Source organism: Dipodomys spectabilis, unplaced genomic scaffold, assembly GCF_019054845.1.
Source record: "Dipodomys spectabilis isolate Male_0828 unplaced genomic scaffold, ASM1905484v1 ptg000599l, whole genome shotgun sequence".
Classification (NCBI taxonomy): Eukaryota; Metazoa; Chordata; class Mammalia; order Rodentia; family Heteromyidae; genus Dipodomys; species Dipodomys spectabilis.
In genome coordinates, this window is record NW_024871276.1 from 1,400,891 (window position 1) to 1,418,542 (window position 17,652).

Here is a 17,652-nt window from a genome sequence, read left to right on the forward strand (position 1 = left end):
TCCTAAATATAAAATTTGGCCTTTTGTTCAAGTGCTCCTTCAAGAAGACAGTGGTACAGAATTTCATTTGATTTCTTAGTTACTATATGTTTAAACCTACTTTGGACAGTTGTTTAAATTCAGTTTCTTATAGTTAGATTTTTTTTTTTCTCCCTGCTTAAAATTTTCTTTTTAAAGTTATTCTGACTTTTTTTCTTTTCTTGCTCTTTGGTAATACTTTTTAAAATTGAAATCATCTTACAAAATCATATTACAATTTTATTACCAGCTACCTTCCTTCCAAGGGTCTCTAGTAGTTTGCAGAGATAACAAGCAGCTTCCTTCCTCTTTTCACAGGATTTAGAAATTTGACAATTTCATTGTTTTTACATGATACTGATGTTAAACCATTCTAGACAGCTCCTCTCCTCACTCATAGTTAGAATTTCCTCATATTCAAGGCTGGAGATTAAAATGTTATTTAAAGATATCTGTGTTTAGTATTGTCAGATATAATCATAAAATTTTCTAACAAGCCAGGAGGCCACGTGGGTTCTGAGTTTTGCTTCAGATTTGAGGTAACTTACTTTGAAGAAAAGACTAGCCTATGTATAATAGATCATCAGTATTTAGTTTGTTAATAGCAAATTGACTTGACTTTGATTTTAAATGAAACAGAAAAATTCATATCTTCTAACATAGTGGACAGCCTGTACCAGCACAGGACTGTGTTTTCATGTTAGATTATCTTCAGATACAAAAGTACCACCTTCGAAGTGAGCTAGAATCTGTGTGTATGTGTGTGTGTGTGTGTGTGTGTGTGTGTGTGTGTGTGTGCAAGTGCACATATGCAAACACAATAGTCATCAGTAAACTAACAATTTTCCAGGCTAATGTTAAGCTCACAGTTGCAGGGTATTTTCATCCTATCTCTGAAGTTGGGATATGCTTCCTATATTCTCCTTACCCCGTCCTGAGTTACTTCCTGGCTGCTGACATATTTTTCCCGAATATCCTTCATTTCCTGTGGATATTCTGAGAAAACAGTCTCCTTCCTCTCTACCTTGAAAATGTATATTAACATCCAAAAGCATGTGACATTAAAAAAAAAACCCACACCCTAACTCTCCTCAAAGAAAAACAAGAATTAGCAAGCATCAATTTCCCTTCCTATCATAATACCTCCACTAAAAAAAAAAAAAAGGAACTCTATACAATGAATTTTCCCTATAAGGATATATTTTCACAGCCAATAGGAAAATAGAAAAAATATGTGGATGGAAAAATTATTATTATTCCAGAATCCAGGTTATCATACACACACACACACACACATACACACACACAAGGTCATGGGAAAATGTACCCAGTTCTACTATACATTTCATTGTTTTAATTACGTCACATCTCTCCCTCCCTTTTTCTGAGCAGACAACAAACTTAATGCAACAGGTGGATTAGCACAAAATAGGAAAAAGACAAGGATTTGTGCAAATCAAAGGAAAATTAATTTGAGCAATTCTGAGCAGGTTTTTGTATGTTTTAGATAGTTTTATTGAGTTAGAATTTTTCTGGAATTTTTCATAAATTTAATTAATTCTATAATATGACTTCTCAAGCAACTGTCACAATCTACCATCTGAATTTATTATAAGGCCCTCCAGCATAAATAGAAAAAAAAGAAAAAAATTCTTGCTAAAAAGCAAAGCAGTAAAATTTACTGAGTAAATAAATAGTTACTATTTAGTGTTATTTGCAATCCCTTTGAAATTATAAATATTACAAATAAAATAACCTATTTTGATGTGTTATGTCAAAGTTTATAAATTATATAATCTACAAACATATTCAGGAAAGAAAAATAAGGATGAAATCAGCCTAGTGCTAAAACAGAAACTCTTTTTAAAACTGGTCATAAAAAAATGCTTTCAGTTTAAAATTCTACCTGGAAAGATATTTTGACCAAAAGGTCTATTTCTAACAAAAATTTAACAAGAAAAGAAGTCCTATTTCCAAATTAAGGGATAAATTTAAGTAACAGAAGGTGGGGCATCTCCCCCTAAATAAGAAAATTAATGAATTACCATGTAATTCTGTGCAAAATTAGATTCCTATGTGTCATATGAAAAGTTAAGATGTCATGATCATGAATAAAATAACCTCCTGATACAGTTTAGCTTTGGTTCAATGATGATTTTTTTTAACTAGGATGAATTACTTTTAGTAATTATACAAGTTGAATATACAGATAACAAACATACAAAAATTGAAAGACAAAATTTCATCTTAAATTTCAGGTTAACTGACAGGCAGCTTGCTGAGAAACAAAATTTTAAATTATAACATAAAAAGCAAGTATATAGTTCATTTTAAAAAGGTTCTCCTCCTTTTAAAAGACATTTTCCTTTCTCCCAGTATTCTAAAGCACCATTAAAAAATAAATTCAAAAGCTAACAGCTAATCTTAAAAAAGAAAAAGCAATGCACAAGCATTTGTACTTTCAGAATCTCATTGTCTGCTCTTTGGAGTGATAGCTACTGTTTTCAGACTAAAAAATATTTAAATGCAGATATTTTCTGATGTAAAACTACCCAAGACAGGCTTTTCTGAACAAACTTCCTAAGGGATAAGTTTGAGAAGGGAATATCTTCATTCAGAGGGTTTTATATACCTAAAAATTCAGGAAAAGATTACATTAGACATCTATCTGCATAACAGTTTACAATGTTTCCTTAAATGTTTGTTTTATAAGCAATGCTGAACAAAGTTTAATTCAGGAAACTTAATAAAAATTTTCTTTTAGATTTTGATTGCAAATGGAAATTTCTACTCTCCATTACCTGCTTATGTTCACATTTTTAAAAACTAGACACAAAAAAGTTTACTGGCTGAAAACTGCTGTCCTTTTATTTAGACATTAGTTTCTTTAATGCGATGCTAAGGTTCAGAGATGGTAGAAAGCTACAGAATAAAAATTTGGTGGGCTGTATCTAATTCATCCCTTCCTTTTAAATTAATTAATTTACTTACTAACCCTTAATCAGCTAAGAATGCTAGGATTGTCTAGACAATTTCATCTGAGTTGACAGAATCCCCCACACCTGTATTACAAAGGGTTCTGCTGTTTTTCCTTATCCCTGACCCCAGTGCTCTTGCTAGCATCCTTCAAAGAGGGAAGAAGACTTCGTAATTAAAAAATAATATATTCTACTTTCAAAATAAATGATGGAATTGTTGTTTTTCTGGGTTTTACTTGTAGGGCACATCTAAAAATCTTATCTTCAAGATTATCATGACTCCCTTTGGAGGGTTAGCCCAGCAATTTGCCAGCTGAAGTATGAAAGCCTTGATCTAGAATAAATCACTGCAATTTTGCTGATCAGAGTCTACTATGTAGAGGCAGAGAAGCCCTGAGAAAATTCCTGCAGAACTGTCACCATTTGTCCAGCTCCACAGTGGGGCCACTCCCAATAAATGCACGACATCTAAAAACTCTTGGCATGATCCAGACTCTGGTAGGGATGAACTCCTAGACCCTCACCTTCATTAGGACTTCTAGTAGCTTTACATCCACCTTTCTGCTTGCTTGTGCCTCCTTCATTCCCTCTTCTTCCCCTTCTTCTTCCTCCTCCTCCTCTTCTTCCTCCTCCTCCTCCTCCTCTTCCTCCTCCTCCACCTCCAACTCAGATAGCACCTGTCTTATCTAGATGTTTCATCTAGTCCTGGGCCTGGAGGGTCTTGACAATAATAACATATATTACCAACGGATGTTTCATCTTCCTGATGAGACAAGTATTTTGATAGCCATATTTTACCAGTGATGAGAGCCAGAGACATGTCTTGCTCAAGGAATGCAGCTGATGAAAGTAACACCCATCAGAAAACTAAACTCACTGCTCTTCAAAGCCTGTGAGGCTCCATGCTCCCTCAGAGTGTGCCTCCTTCCTCCTTCCTTTCTCAAGGATGTTCAGAGATGGCAAGACCACTCTCTAGGCTTACATGCTCTTGTGTTTCTGTTTATGATGTGTGTGTGTGTGTGTGTGTGTGAGAGAGAGAGAGAGAGACAGAGACAGAGACAGAGAGACAGAGACAGAGAGACAGAGAGAGATACAGAGAGAGAGGGAGAGAGGTAGCTAAGGAGGACACAATGGGTAACTTCTGGGATTAAATGCATAAAAGTGAAAAATGAAGAAAGGAATGTGGCAAAGTCTCCAATGTTTACAAAAACAAGAAGAAGGAGAAGAAAAAGGAGGAGGAAGACGAGGAGGAAGAAGAGGAGGAGGAGGAGGAAGAGAGGAAGAGGAGGAGGAGGAAGAGGAGGAGAAAATATAAATTACAAAACATCTTTTCCTTCTCTTTGGAATGGCCTCAGCCATTGTTTGGTTTGGGATACAAATGGTAATGCTAATCCGCCCCCCCCCCTCCCGCCCCACACTTTTTTTCTAGTATTAACCAAAAATGTAGAGGCCACATTCAATGTATTCTACCTATAATTTTCAGCCAAACCCTTAAAAAGAAGGAAGAGAGTAAGGATTTTTTTCGGGGGTGGTGGTGGTGGTATAGATGAGTTACAAGAAGAGATGAAAAGATTTCTATACTGAAAAATGAAGCTGGGAGAAGGAAAATAAAAAAGATAAAATCTGAATGATAAAAAAAAGGTAAAATACCATTTGTAGCGGCATTTTATTTCCCCTATATTCTTTGATGGAAATTGCCCAAACTCTGAAATATAGGACTACATATAATCTGTGTGGAAAAAGTGATTAAGAAGAATTTTAGATAAACTTTTTCTTCTGAAAAAGAAAGATCAAAGGATATAAAGAAAGAGGAGGAAAAGGAGGAAAAAGTAAGAAGAGAGATTGATAAAAACAATTGTGATTTTTTTAAATGAACATGAAAGCAAAGAATTAAAGGGTGAAATGAAACTATGGACACAGAAAGTAAAAAAAAATAAAAAAGACTTTCCTATCAGCCCTTTTGATTTGTTCCCTGCCGGGTAATCCTGAACACTGGCAGGCTGTGGGGCAAATGGACAGATGCTTCTAGAAAAGATTATCTTTTATCTGTCAGTCTGGGAACAGCTCTGGTCCTATGGCTGCTAATTCTATGATCTAAGCCTTGTATGACGTTCCTATATATGATGTTGGCCAGAGAAAAACAAAAACAAATGTCCATTGTAACAGTAACAATAATAATAATGGTTAACATGTATTAAATACTGACTAGGTATGAAATACTTTGCATGTATAAGCTCATTGAATCCTTACCAGCATATTTTGGTAGAGGGAATGTTTATTTTCCTCATTACACAGTTGAGGAAATGGAGAAAGTGAAAAGGACCTCTTTGTATTTGTACGCATTTCCTACACTTTTGTCATACCAGCAGCAACCTGCTGCTTTCTTCCTTAAGCAGAAATTCACACTCTGATCCACCCTCCTGCAATCTAACGTGAAGATTCTGCAGTCTCAGGTCCTTATCTGATACTTTCACAGGTGAATCTGGCTATTTAGCACTACCTGGGAAGACCATCTAATGATCCTCTGAAAGTCCAGTTTGCATTGTTATCTAATCAGTGCTAATGTCAGGCCTGAAATGAAAAGCTCAAGCTTTCCTTACTGCAAGGAAGAATTTTGAGACTACTGAATGCAAGGAAACAAAAAAAAGTCTGAAAGACTCAGAATCAGAGTAAAACTCTGTGTGTGTGTGTGTGTGTGTGTGTGTGTGTGTGTGTGTGTGTGTGTGTGTGTGTGTGTGTGTGTGTGTGTGTGTGTGTGTGTGTGTGTGTGTGTGTACCAGTCATGGAGCTTGAATACAGGACCTGGGCTCTGTCCCAAGACTCAGAATCAGAGTAAAACTCTGTGTGTGTGTGTGTGTGTGTGTGTGTGTGTGTGTGTGTGTGTGTGTGTGTGTGTGTGTGTGTGTGTGTGTGTGTGTACCAGTCATGGAGCTTGAATACAGGACCTGGGCTCTGTCCCTAAGCTTTTGCGCTCAAGGCTGGCACTCTACCACTTGTGCCACAGCTCCACTTCCAGCTATTTTGGTGTTTAAATGAAGGAACGTCTCATGGACATTCTTGCCTAGGCTGACTTTGAACCACGATTGTTAGTACATTGTCCTTTCCAGGTCCATTTCAGACATCTGTTTTCTCCATTAAGACCTCAACAGGACAGCCTGTCATAAAGGCTTTGCTGTGCCAGAAGCTGTCAGTTTATCAACCCAAGAGGGTCAGAAATGGACTGGTCTTTCCTTCTCAAAAAGTCCCTTGATCCTGACTGAGATTTCCCTTGGTAGTCAAAAACATTCAAGAAAGTCCATCCAAATTTACTACAAGCCCTGATGTTATGATCTTCCCTATCCTGTCCAAGCACAAACCTTTCTTCCAAATCATAAATCTTGGGCCAAGAACACAAACCTAAAAGACAAATGGTGTCTAAAATGTTTGTGGGATCACGTTGAATTTGATCATCAAATTTCCTATTGGTTTTTGCCCTGCCATTCTATTTCTGCCTTACATCTCAGCCTGGCTAACTGGTCAGCTTTTGTTCTAATTATTTGCATTATTAATACCCAATACTTGTGCTCGTAAACAAGGGCATCAAAATCTCTCTCTAAGAGAGAGTGAACAAGTGAGTAAGCCAGAGAGAGACAGAGAGAGACAGAGAGACAGAGAGAGAGAGCAAGCACACATGCAACAGTAATGCTAGGAAAAGAGGGGAAAAAAAGAGCAACCGAAACCCAAGATTTCACCATACTCCTTAACCTTGAGCTTTAATATTGTAAAATGTAGAAACAAGATGAAAAACTTTGAGTTTGGTATCCTTGGAGGAGGGTGGGGAAGTACTTAGAGAAGTCATAGAAATCCCTAAAATTATTATTTATTAAACCATTTTTTTAATTTTCTTTTTTTGTTGGCAAGAAAGTCCACAACTTTCATCAGGTTACCAAAGGAAAAATAAAATTTTCTATCTCTCCAACATCTAGAATAAGACCTGATACACACTATAGAGACCCCAATAAACCTTTGTTGAATAAACATTCAACAATTGTTGAAGAAAAATAAATGAATGTATGGAACCTCTCCAAATCATCTAATTTATAGACAGAGCAATTGAGACCTACAAGAGATAAAATTACCTCTTCGAAGGCATAAGCCTAAAATATCAGAACTGGATACATTGATTCTTTCTACTGCTAGTAGATATATCTATAGCTAATCTTTTAATTCTTTCTACTGCTAGATATTCTTATTCTGCTTTCTTTGAAACACATTTGAGCCTTTTATTTTTTTATTAGTCTAAAATTTGAATCTTTTACACCATATCATTTTCTTCTTCCTTTGTGTGTCTTTTTGAGCAGTGAAACAAGCCTTTTTTTTGGGGGGGGGGGGTCTGGTCGTGGGGCCTGAACTCTGGGCCTGGGCACTGTCCCTCAGCTCTTCAGCTCAAGGCTAGCGCTCTACTACTTGAGCCACAGCGCCAAAAAGCTTTTCCAGCTTTTTGCTTATGTGGTGCTGAGGAATCCAACCCAGGGCCTCATGCATGCAAGGCAAGCACTCTACCACTGAGCCACCTTCCCAGCCCAAAGCCTTTTTTTTTTTAATGCAGTTGGAAATCATTAATGGTTCCCTCCCCTTAAGGGGAGATAGGGAAGAGAATAGAACCAAAGTCCACAGAAAAGACCACCAGACCAATTTGTTTACGATAGCTCCCACAGTTAAGAATGCTGGTCCTGTGTTCTGAGGATGTGGGTAATTAGCATCTGAACGGCTGTCATTGGTGGAAATAGGTGAAGTTGAAGTTGTGAACTTAGACTGGGGGTTGGCAATAAATCTGAAGTTTAAAACTGACCATGCCAGGCACCTGTCCTGCAAGCAGTCTTTCTATAGCATTCTAAAAGAGAAGGCATAATCCTCATCAACTAACCAGGAAAACAAGCAAACTAAACACATAAAATAACAATAACAACAACTACCAAATCCATGAGGGACAAGGATCCAAGAGATCCCCCCTTTCTGCTAAAAGCTCCATGCTCTGCTTGCTTTTAAGAGAGATAATAGGAAAATTCAAACTGGACTTTACTACCCTTTTAACAGTTCAAAATTGAGCCCAGCAGGCAAGAAGGGTGAAGCTGGACGTGACCTCCAGAGAGAAGAGAGAGGGAGAAGGGCTAGGCCTCACAGAGTTGCTTCGTGCTAGCTGAATTCTTGAAGGAGACCAACACTGGGATACTATGCGAAGTTCTTGTGCTGTCAGAGGGAGATGAGAGTTGTGCCTAAACCACTAGAGAATCCCCTAATATGCTGACTCCTAGCAGAAGAGACTTTCTGTATGTAGCCCCCTTCTTTGAACCCAGGTTCCCTAGAGGCAAGAATCTGTTACGACATCCTGAATCATGTTTATGCATGAGCTCTATTATTTAAGTAATAATAAGACAGCTTTAGTGAATAAGGAAAGAATCCAGAGTAGATAATACACATTGTGGGTTGGAGATTCAGTGTGTGTCCTTGATAAATGTCACCTAACCTCTCAGAACCTGTTCCTTGGTTTACAAAATGAAGAGATTGATATATATTAATATCTGAGTCTTTCCAGTTTTTGCATGCTATCTATCAGATGTAACTTTGAAGTTTACCCATTCATGGATTCTTCAAATATAATTTAGAAGAGATTACTCTTTGGACAAGAAAATTATTCCTCCTCACTATCGTTTTCTTAGATGTCCTCATAGTACAGCTGGGATATCAATTAAGGGGAGGAAGGAGTAGATTGTAACCTCTTGGAACTAACCATCAATTTACTACCCCAAGATAAATGCTGTAAACTTCAGAACTTTGTATCCAAACAGAGTTTAGAAGAAGTTAAGTTCAGCCCAACAATTCATGGCTTCATCCTCATCCTTCATTTGACCTGGTTTGAGTTGTACCCTTAAAACATAAAACTTAAAAAAAAATCTATGTGGTAATCATTTAATTAAGATAGTAAATATTCTGTTCTATAATAAGCTGACGATTTTCAGTGAAATGGACTCTTGTTCTGCTTTAAGCCTGGGGTTTTTGTCTAAGGTTTCTGGCAGCTTCATACATTTGGCTCACGTGACAGCTGAGGATTAGCCAGGTAGCTTGGTTTCTTCCTTCCTCGTAAATCTAATAGCCCTGGAGTTCAAAACTCTGCCAGACTCTAAACTGAATTCCCCAATAAGAATCACACTCTGACTCTGAAGCTCAGAAAGGTAGCTAAACAAAAGCTCCATAGCAAAGGATTTTGCTGGGTAACAGGAAAAAAAATAAATATATTTAGAGTTTAATGCCTTAACCCCTCAAACAAGAGAAAGAGAATGAAAGAAAGAAAGGCATTAGCCTAGAACTTTCCCATCCATCCATACCCAACTCAGGTTAAGAAGATGTCAAGATGTCACTCAATGTTTTGGTATCTTCAGATTAACTGACTTCAGCAAAAGATCCCTTAATTTTGCCTCTCCCAAGGTGGCTGAACATGGTGCAGAAAGAGAAGGGAAAGCTTTGGAAACAGTGGAGCCCACTGAGTAAGGCCTTTGTACCTTAGGGTCTGAGTAGCTTCTGAACACTTGTGCCCACCTGTTTCCTACAGAGAGGGCAGGATAGGAAGTAGGCCTGCCTCCTTTGGGACTGTGTCTTTCCTCATAACTTCTGTGAGGAGTGGCTTTCTTTGCCTAGAGCTAAGCTTTTGAAGGCTGTGGCCAAATACTGGATGCCTGATTTCCTGATGTCATCACCAAGTAAGGATTGTGTTTGGGGGCTCCAGGAGGCTGCCTAGGCAGCCATAGGCTGATGGTCTCTTTATGCTCACCTGGGACTCCTGAGCTCATCCCTGCAGGCTCTTCAGCTTCGGTGACCTCGGACACCTCTTCCCTTGGTGGCCACCCTCTAAGCAGACATCCAGGTGTCAGGATGGTTTGATCACCTGAAAGGGTTAAAAGATGGATACGGTTACTTGGCTGTCTGGGGAGGAGAAGGGGAAAGGTTGAGAGCTGGATTTAGTTTTTGCAAGGCATGGGGCATTGAAAAAAGAAAGGACAGAGGAGTGCATCTGGCCCCTGAGCTGTAGCCAGCATGCATGCTAATGCAAGCAAAGTGCTTTTCAGAGATGCTCCTGGAGCCCTCAGGTGTGAGAAGTTCCTGGGACAGAGAGGAAGGTCCTGGTCTGACCCTGCAGCAAGTCTGCCTAGAACATGGGAATCAATCCCTGTCTTTGCCTCCAACCTGGAGTAGGTAAAGAGAGAGACTTGAAGGAACCGCTGGCTCTGCAAAGAGGAGAGAAGGGACACTGGGCTCAAAGAAAGGGAGGAAACCTGGCTCCAGCCTCGGGAAGTAGAGGAAGAAGCCCAGAGGGGACAGTCGTTGAATGGGGAGAGCAGGCAAAAGAGGGCAAAAAGGATGGCTTAGGCTGACTCAGGTCACCTCCTCTCCCCCACAGGGGGCAGGTGACCGGGAGGGAGCCATATGACCCTTCACCTCTTCCCTAGCTCCAGAGACAAGCACTGCCCTTGATTTTTCAACTCTGGCAAAAGTTAAGCTACTTAGTTGCCTGAGAGACCAGGTTCCCCAGGGACGTCCCTAATACTTCCCCATTCCCCCTAAAGAGTAGATTGGGGTTGAAGGTGGGACCATCACCTCTCTTTACAGAGGTCCTGGAGGTCGGCATGGAATGCCAGTGTCTGGGAGTTGCCATAAGGCCCCTAGCTTTTCTGACTAGGGTGTGCCATTTGAAGACTTAGAGAGGAGCTCCCTTCCTTTTCCGCTCCTTCCTTAGCAAAGGGAAAGTGAGGCACAGGGGGGAGATCGGCTCCCACTGGCCTCTGGCTGGTGTCACCATTCCAAGGAGGGGAAAGAAACTGCAAGAAACCATCAAACCGCCACCGAATTTCACTTATCTAGAAAGAAAATGAGAAGGGGTCCTTTCCCTCCATTCTACCACGAGGAGAACCCTCTTTGCCACAAGCCCCCATACTCGTCCAAAAAGAGGCAGGGGGGGGGGGCGGAAAGTGAGCAGCCTGAACTTCAAGCGACAGCCGCCTGGCCAGCAGCAGCAGCAGCAGCAGCTTCGAGGCAAGGCAGCAACAGTTGTCTGGCTGAGGCGCTGCGAGGCGAGGGCTCGCTGTGGCGCTGCACGATGCCGGCTTCCGCTGGGTGCTCGCGAGCCCTGGAACCCCAGCCCCACATCCAGCCTCGGTGGAAGACATGGAGGGACTTGGGGGTACAGGAACCCTGAGCATCCTGCTCACCGGTTGCTCAAACCCATCCATGCAAGTTCACTTCTCTTAGGTCATCTTTTCTCCCAAATGTGTGAAGATGCAAGCTTTTGGAGAGGGAAGGGCTTTCTGGCTGGGAAGAGGATAGAGGGACATAAGGAGCAAAAGACAAAAGGGAAGGAGAGGGACACAGGGGTGAAGCTATTTTTAATCGACCGTGATTCTTGTGCCTCTCCTCGGAAGAGCTATCGCTCCACAGACGGCCCCAGGTGAGAGTCGGAAGGAAACCCCCCCCAGAACGTTTGCTTCTGCTCCATCTCCTGGGCATCTCTTAGGGACTCTTTTACTCTTCCAGAAAATACATGTGTGGAAGGAAAATCTTCTTTATCTGTGGAGGGGGGCTATGATTTAACCCTGGAGTTTGGAGTCCTCACCTACGGTGCTTTCTTGCAGACTGAGCTAGGACTGACTGCCTGTCTCGAATGCTTAACACTCCAGGGTCCTTTTCCTGAGATGAAGGTAGCTAGAGTCTGAGTGTTCAACTGCAGAGGGAATGGTGGGGGTGAGAAGGGAATATCTAGTTTGTTTAAAGAATGATGGTTGGGATGCGGGAGGGAAATTCAGGCCCTCCCCCGAAAAAAAAAGGGGGGGGAAAGCTGCGTAGCCCTGGAGTCTCGGACTCTTAGATCCCTAGATACATCCTGTGTCCACTTTTATTCCAGTGTGCACCAATGTGTGTCTGTGTGTCCTTCTGGCCTGGTCCCTAAGGCCAAGGGCATCTAGCAGGGTTTCTAACTGGTGAAGGACACGGGGCACAAAACGTGGTGCAGGCCTGATTTGTGCCACTTGTCAGCGAAGTGGTCACGACTGCAATGGATGGAGGAGGGAGGGGGGAAACCCATGGACACCCCCTAATCCTGCAGCTTGCCTTCCTCCCCAACACCGGGAACCTTAGAGGCCAGGAGGAGGCCGCTGCTGCTGCTGCTGCTGCTTCTACTAAGCTGCTGAGTCCGGTACAACCGCAGCTCTCAAAAGCTCTTTCCCCGAGGGTTTTTCCCACACCCCCTCCCCAGTTTTCTCGCCTGTTTTTACCCTCTTCTGTGCTACTTAGTTTTGAAGGGGGGGGGAAGAGAGGAGATGCTGGGTAACTGAGCCTGCAGAACGCCTGGAATTAGGTTGGAAGCTGGCGCGGGAGGAAGACTCCGGGGAGCGGGCGGTGCCTGGGTGTTTTCCCTCTTTTTTTTCCCCCCCCCGGAGCTACCGAATTCACCGCGGCTGGCTCGCCTCACCTCCTCCCGAGTCCCGCGCCCCGGCGGCACCGGGGATGCTAAGGACCTACCGCCCCTCCCTCAAGGGCTTCCCCACCCCCATATTGCAGAGTCTTTAGGGTCAAGTCCGACCGACCATCCGTAGCCTGTCCTAACGGATTCATAGTCTAGATGGAGAAGGCACTCGGGGACCCCGCGTCCAAGCCCCTCTCCTCGTGTTTTCTATGTGTGAAGGGGGTGATCTGGGGGAGGGGGGAGGGCAGCGTGTGGGCAGGGGCTGGGGGGAGGGGGCCGACACAACTTCTGTAAACTTTTATTGTATGGTGGCTTCTTCCCACTTCTCCGAGAATGCCCGCGCCCCACTCGCTCCCGTTCATCCCCCCACCCCCACCCCAGCCCGTGATACAAAGTCGATGAAAAAGTTGGGGGCGCGAGGTGGGGGTGGGATGGGGGGGAGGGAGAGAGCCCGCTGACGACGAGGGCAGGCTGAGGACCGAAGGCTCGGGAGTGCGGAAAAGACATCGTCGGTGTGTGTGTGTGGGGGGGGGGGGGATTGGTGGGAAGACTGGTTCTTCGGTGGGAAGTGGGGGTTTGGGGTGGGGGAGCGGTGGGAGAAGGCTGGGGGAGCCTCGGCTGGAGCGGCTTGGGGAAGGAGCGGGCTTGGGGAGCTCGAGGATCGCTGCTGTCTGTTCGTCTCGACGAGTGCGCCCTCCGCGAATGCTTTTTGGGGTAAGGGCTTCCGGCTATTGAGTTATGTACAGCAAGCCCAGACCGCAAAAAGATTCGCGAAGGGCAGAGTCTTCTGCCGGCTTCTGCGGTCCGCCGCCGCCGCCGCCGCCGCCGTCTTCTGCCCAGGATGTCTCCGAACCCCGAAGCCGAGTAGGCTGGGTCTCCCCGGGGCGCGCACCGGCGCCGCTCGCCGCCCCACACCCCGCGCGCCGCCCGCCGCTCCCCGCGCCCCTCGACCCAGCCCTCTTATTATTTCTCCCGCGATCTCCCTAAAACCCAGCCCTGGCACAGCCGCGAAAAGAGGTGTGTGGAGGACTAAGCTCGGAACGGGGATCGGGGATCCCGGGAGCCCAGCCTCCACCACCTCCTCCTTCTCTCCTCCTATCGCCCCAGTACTCGGAGACTCTCTGCCTGCCGGTCCTATCGCCCCTATTTCCCTCATCAGGGTTCTGTAGCCCTGGCTACAAGGTCGCAGGATCTCCGAACAGGTACACTTCAGATGCTCTCCACCACCACCGCCCCCCCAATCTCCTCTTCTCCCTCCAAGTCCCTCAGCAGAAGCTCCAGCCGTGACTACAGGCGCTGCGTAAAGAGAAAAACTCCCCCAGAGCACTAAATAAATACAGACAAGGCCGCCAGCTCATTGGTGTGGACTAAAATCGTCACCCACCAATCAGAAGACAGCTCACATTTCCCTTTTTTTTTTTCCAGAAGGGGGAGGGAGAAAAAAATATTTCCATTTCTAATTATTCAACAAAACCTAGACTGGAACACATTAAAATATTATTGTTGGGGGGGGATCTATCTATGACCCCCCCCACACCACCACCACACACCCCCAGTCCCAGCCCAGATGAAGAGGGTGGCGCGACATACTGGGAAAAGGGCTCAGGAGAGCGACCTCTCCCCTTGGGACGCAAGCCAGAAGCTCCAGACGGAAAATGGCAGGCAAAGATGAACATAAAATAAACCCAAACTCCACTTTAGTCAGCTTATTTCTAGAAAATGAGAATTTCTCAACTCTCAGTATCTCCCCCCCCCCCTCTTTCCCGGAAAAAAAAAGTTCTAAATGCTCAATGAGAAGGGTGAAGCTCTTCCCTCCTTGAAACCTGCCCAACATGGATACGATAAAGGCCTTTATTTTTGGCCTCCAGTGTCCTCTCTTTCCTGCAGACCCTCTGTTTTTTCTACCCATTCTGCAGAATGTTGGGAGAACAACAAGGGGCGAGCCTCTACCATTGACTGCCAGCTTCCACCACCGTGGTCTGCAGGACGAAGAGAGGGAGGATTCCCCAACCCCATTCTACTCATCCAAACGTCGATGGGTGCACCGACCCCCTTTCCCGTCCTCTTTTGCCTGCCCGTCCCATCTCATTAAAGTCAAAGAAGGATGTGATCAAATGGACGCCTGTGAACACAAACTCCCACCCCCCTCCTTCCCCTGTCCGTTGGGGGGGGGGATACCTAAGCGAGGGTAAGATCTTGCACACATTGCAAGAACTTAGGGGGGAAAGTTGCCTTTTTTTTTTTTTTTGGCCATCCTGGCATCGACGTGCAGGAGGGCGCACGCGCGCGCGCGCACACACACACACACACACACACACACACGCACACACACACGCCCTTTGCTGGCATGCCCAGAGAACAGGTCTTTAGACCTTGGAGGCGCTGTCTACCAGTCCCTATTGGCCCACCGCCCCTCCGCCCCTCCGCCCCTCCGTCACCCTTCTGCAGCTTGGCGACCCACCCACCCTCCCACTTGCATCCCCCCGCTCCGCTCCGCTCCACTAGGGACAGACGCAAGTACACACACCCTCCAAGCGTCGGCGCGCGCCCGCCACGCCAGAGGGGGCTCTTCTGACAGTCTGAGCCCGCCGCCGCCGCCTCGGCGCGGGGCAACTGTCGGGAGGGGAAAAAAGTTCTGTCCAGCCTCCCAATGAGCCTACAGACCACCAGCCAGTCAGTCCACACACCTTTTGCTCCTTACCTGCGTCTGGGGGGTGGTGGTGGTGGGGGGTCTCGGGAGCACGCCGGTCCCGTCTGTACTGCAGCCCGCTGGAAGCAGCCCTCTCCAGACGGCCCGTACCCCTCCCGCCCTTCCCCACCCCCCTCCCACCCCACGGGTGTTTGCCCAGCGGCAAAAGCGGGCTCTGCCAGGTAAGTATATAAGTTACTGTACTGTGTGGGAGGGTCACGATCTTGGTAATTGCGAATTCCCGAGCTTAACCCCTGCGCTACTGCCTTCCTCCAACTTGTTGAGGACTCCTCGGGTAGGGAGAAGGCGCGGGGCGCGCCGGTGAGCGCTGGCCCGGGCGGGTGGGGTGCGGGAGAGGTGCGCGGGGCAGCGGAGGGGTGAACGGTACAGCCAGCAGCGGGAGTTCAAATGTCCCCCTGACAGCGGTTTTCATTGGATAGGTCTTTCCCCCACCCCTGTTCCCCCCCCCCCCCCCCACACACCACCACCTAATTTGGTTCCCCTCTCTTCCCTCCCCGCCCCGTCTCCCATGTAGGGGACGTCTCGAGGCGAAGTCACGATTCCTTCTCAGTTCGGAATGAACTGTGACTAGAGCCGTGACGCAGCCGGCGCACATTACTCACTTTTTTGCAGTCACGACTTGGGAATCCGTGCTGGTTCCAACCAAAATTACACTGCTACCATTGAATTATTTAATAGGATCCAGTTCGGGAGGGGGGGTGTAAACTTGTGCGTTGTGCTAAACAATGGGGAAGGGGAGGGGGGTACCACGGTAGAAGGAAATAAGGACATGGGTGTTCGCCCCCCCCCACATCAAGACCCCACGTGTTGCAAGTATTTTATTGCGCTACAGCCCCCTCCTCGCCAGGCTGCTCCCTGCCTCAACACCCCCCCCCTCTAAAATTTCCTTTGCAAAAGTGGCAGAATTTGTAAACACACCCTCTGCAGCTTGTGGAGCTGTGAGGGGCGAGGCTGGTGAACGCAAACCAACTAGTAGGTCCTGTGGAATGACGAGTTGGCCCAGGGGTGGGCCGAGAGCCGGCGAGCAGCCTTGGCATGAGTTGAGTTGTCAAGACGAAAGTGTGGGTTGCAGCGTTATTTGTGTTATTCTCCACATCATCAGTAGCCGCTCTTGTTACTATTATGAACCCACGAATACTCAGCCTCAGACTGGGAGCCTCCCAGAGAAGGACTTGCTTCTGAACTAAAAATAACTCAACCCACCCTCTCCTCCCCCCTGCACCCCCCCTCCCCAATTCAGGCTGCCACCTAGTTGCACTGCAGAGGACTGGTCACTAGAGCCAGGGTCAGTTGTCAGGTAGATGAAGCTGATAGGACCTGTGGTCTCCTTTCTCTCCCCCCTGTATGCTAGCCTCCACAGATACCTACCACATTATCCTGACCTGTTGTTGTTTAAAACATGATGCATAGAATATGCCTGTGCGCACATAACACTTAGCTTCCAGAAGACTTGCAAAAAATGCTGGCTTCCCCCTACCATTAACAGCCCACCCTTGTGGGCCAGTTTGAGGATGCAGTCTTACTCCTTGCCAAGGAGTTAATCAGTATGCATGTCTTTGTGTGCTCGTGAGAATCAACCCCTCTCACCTCTGATAACCTTTCTCCCTCCTCACCTGTCTGCCTACAGGTTCTGTCCAAATGTCTGGAGCTGCTGCCAAGGACTCTCACTCTAGGTCAAGCCTGCAGCCCCAGGGAGTTTGCTGGTTGATTTCCTTAATAAACATTTATCAACTTGAAAAGCACCCCTCCCCAGTTTATCTCGGTGCTGGTTTTCAACATTTTGGCTTTCAAGCACCAGACCATTTCCCGCCAGCTTGGGTTCTCTGGGTATCGCACCAGCCACTTCTTGTGTTTTTGCTTCTAAAACAGTCATTCCACCAAGTCATTTAGGGCGCCTATGACTAGGATGAGAAAGAAGTGGGAATAATGCAATTCCATATCACACACACCTCCTAGAATTGCAGATGTGGGGTGGGGGTGAGGGACACGGGCATGAAGTGAGAAATTCACTATCATCAGGGAGAAATATTTCAAGCCCTCTGACGGGCAGGTGTGGGAACCTGGGAATGGAGACCCAGAGAGTGGCCAGTCTCTGCAGGAAAAAATAAAGATGGTGAGCCACCGGCCTGCCGTTCTTGGAGCACCCAGCCTTAGCTCATCCTCGAATCTAACACTTCGCTCCCTCTCCTTTAAAAATTCCCCCCCCCTTTGCTTCCCACTCACCCCCCCTTCTCCCAAAGCTCACCGAAGTCACGACTATCCCCTTTGAACATCCTTAACCCTCTCTTCCCCGCAGCCCTGCTCGGCCTTCCAGGGCGGGGCTTAGCCGGCAGCTGGCGCCAACCCCGCCCCCTGGCGCTCGGAACTGAACTCGCTGAAGACATTTTCAGCACCTATCTTCCGTGGACAGCTACCGAGTCCTCGGCCTGTTAGGGACCCTAGTCCGGCTTCTG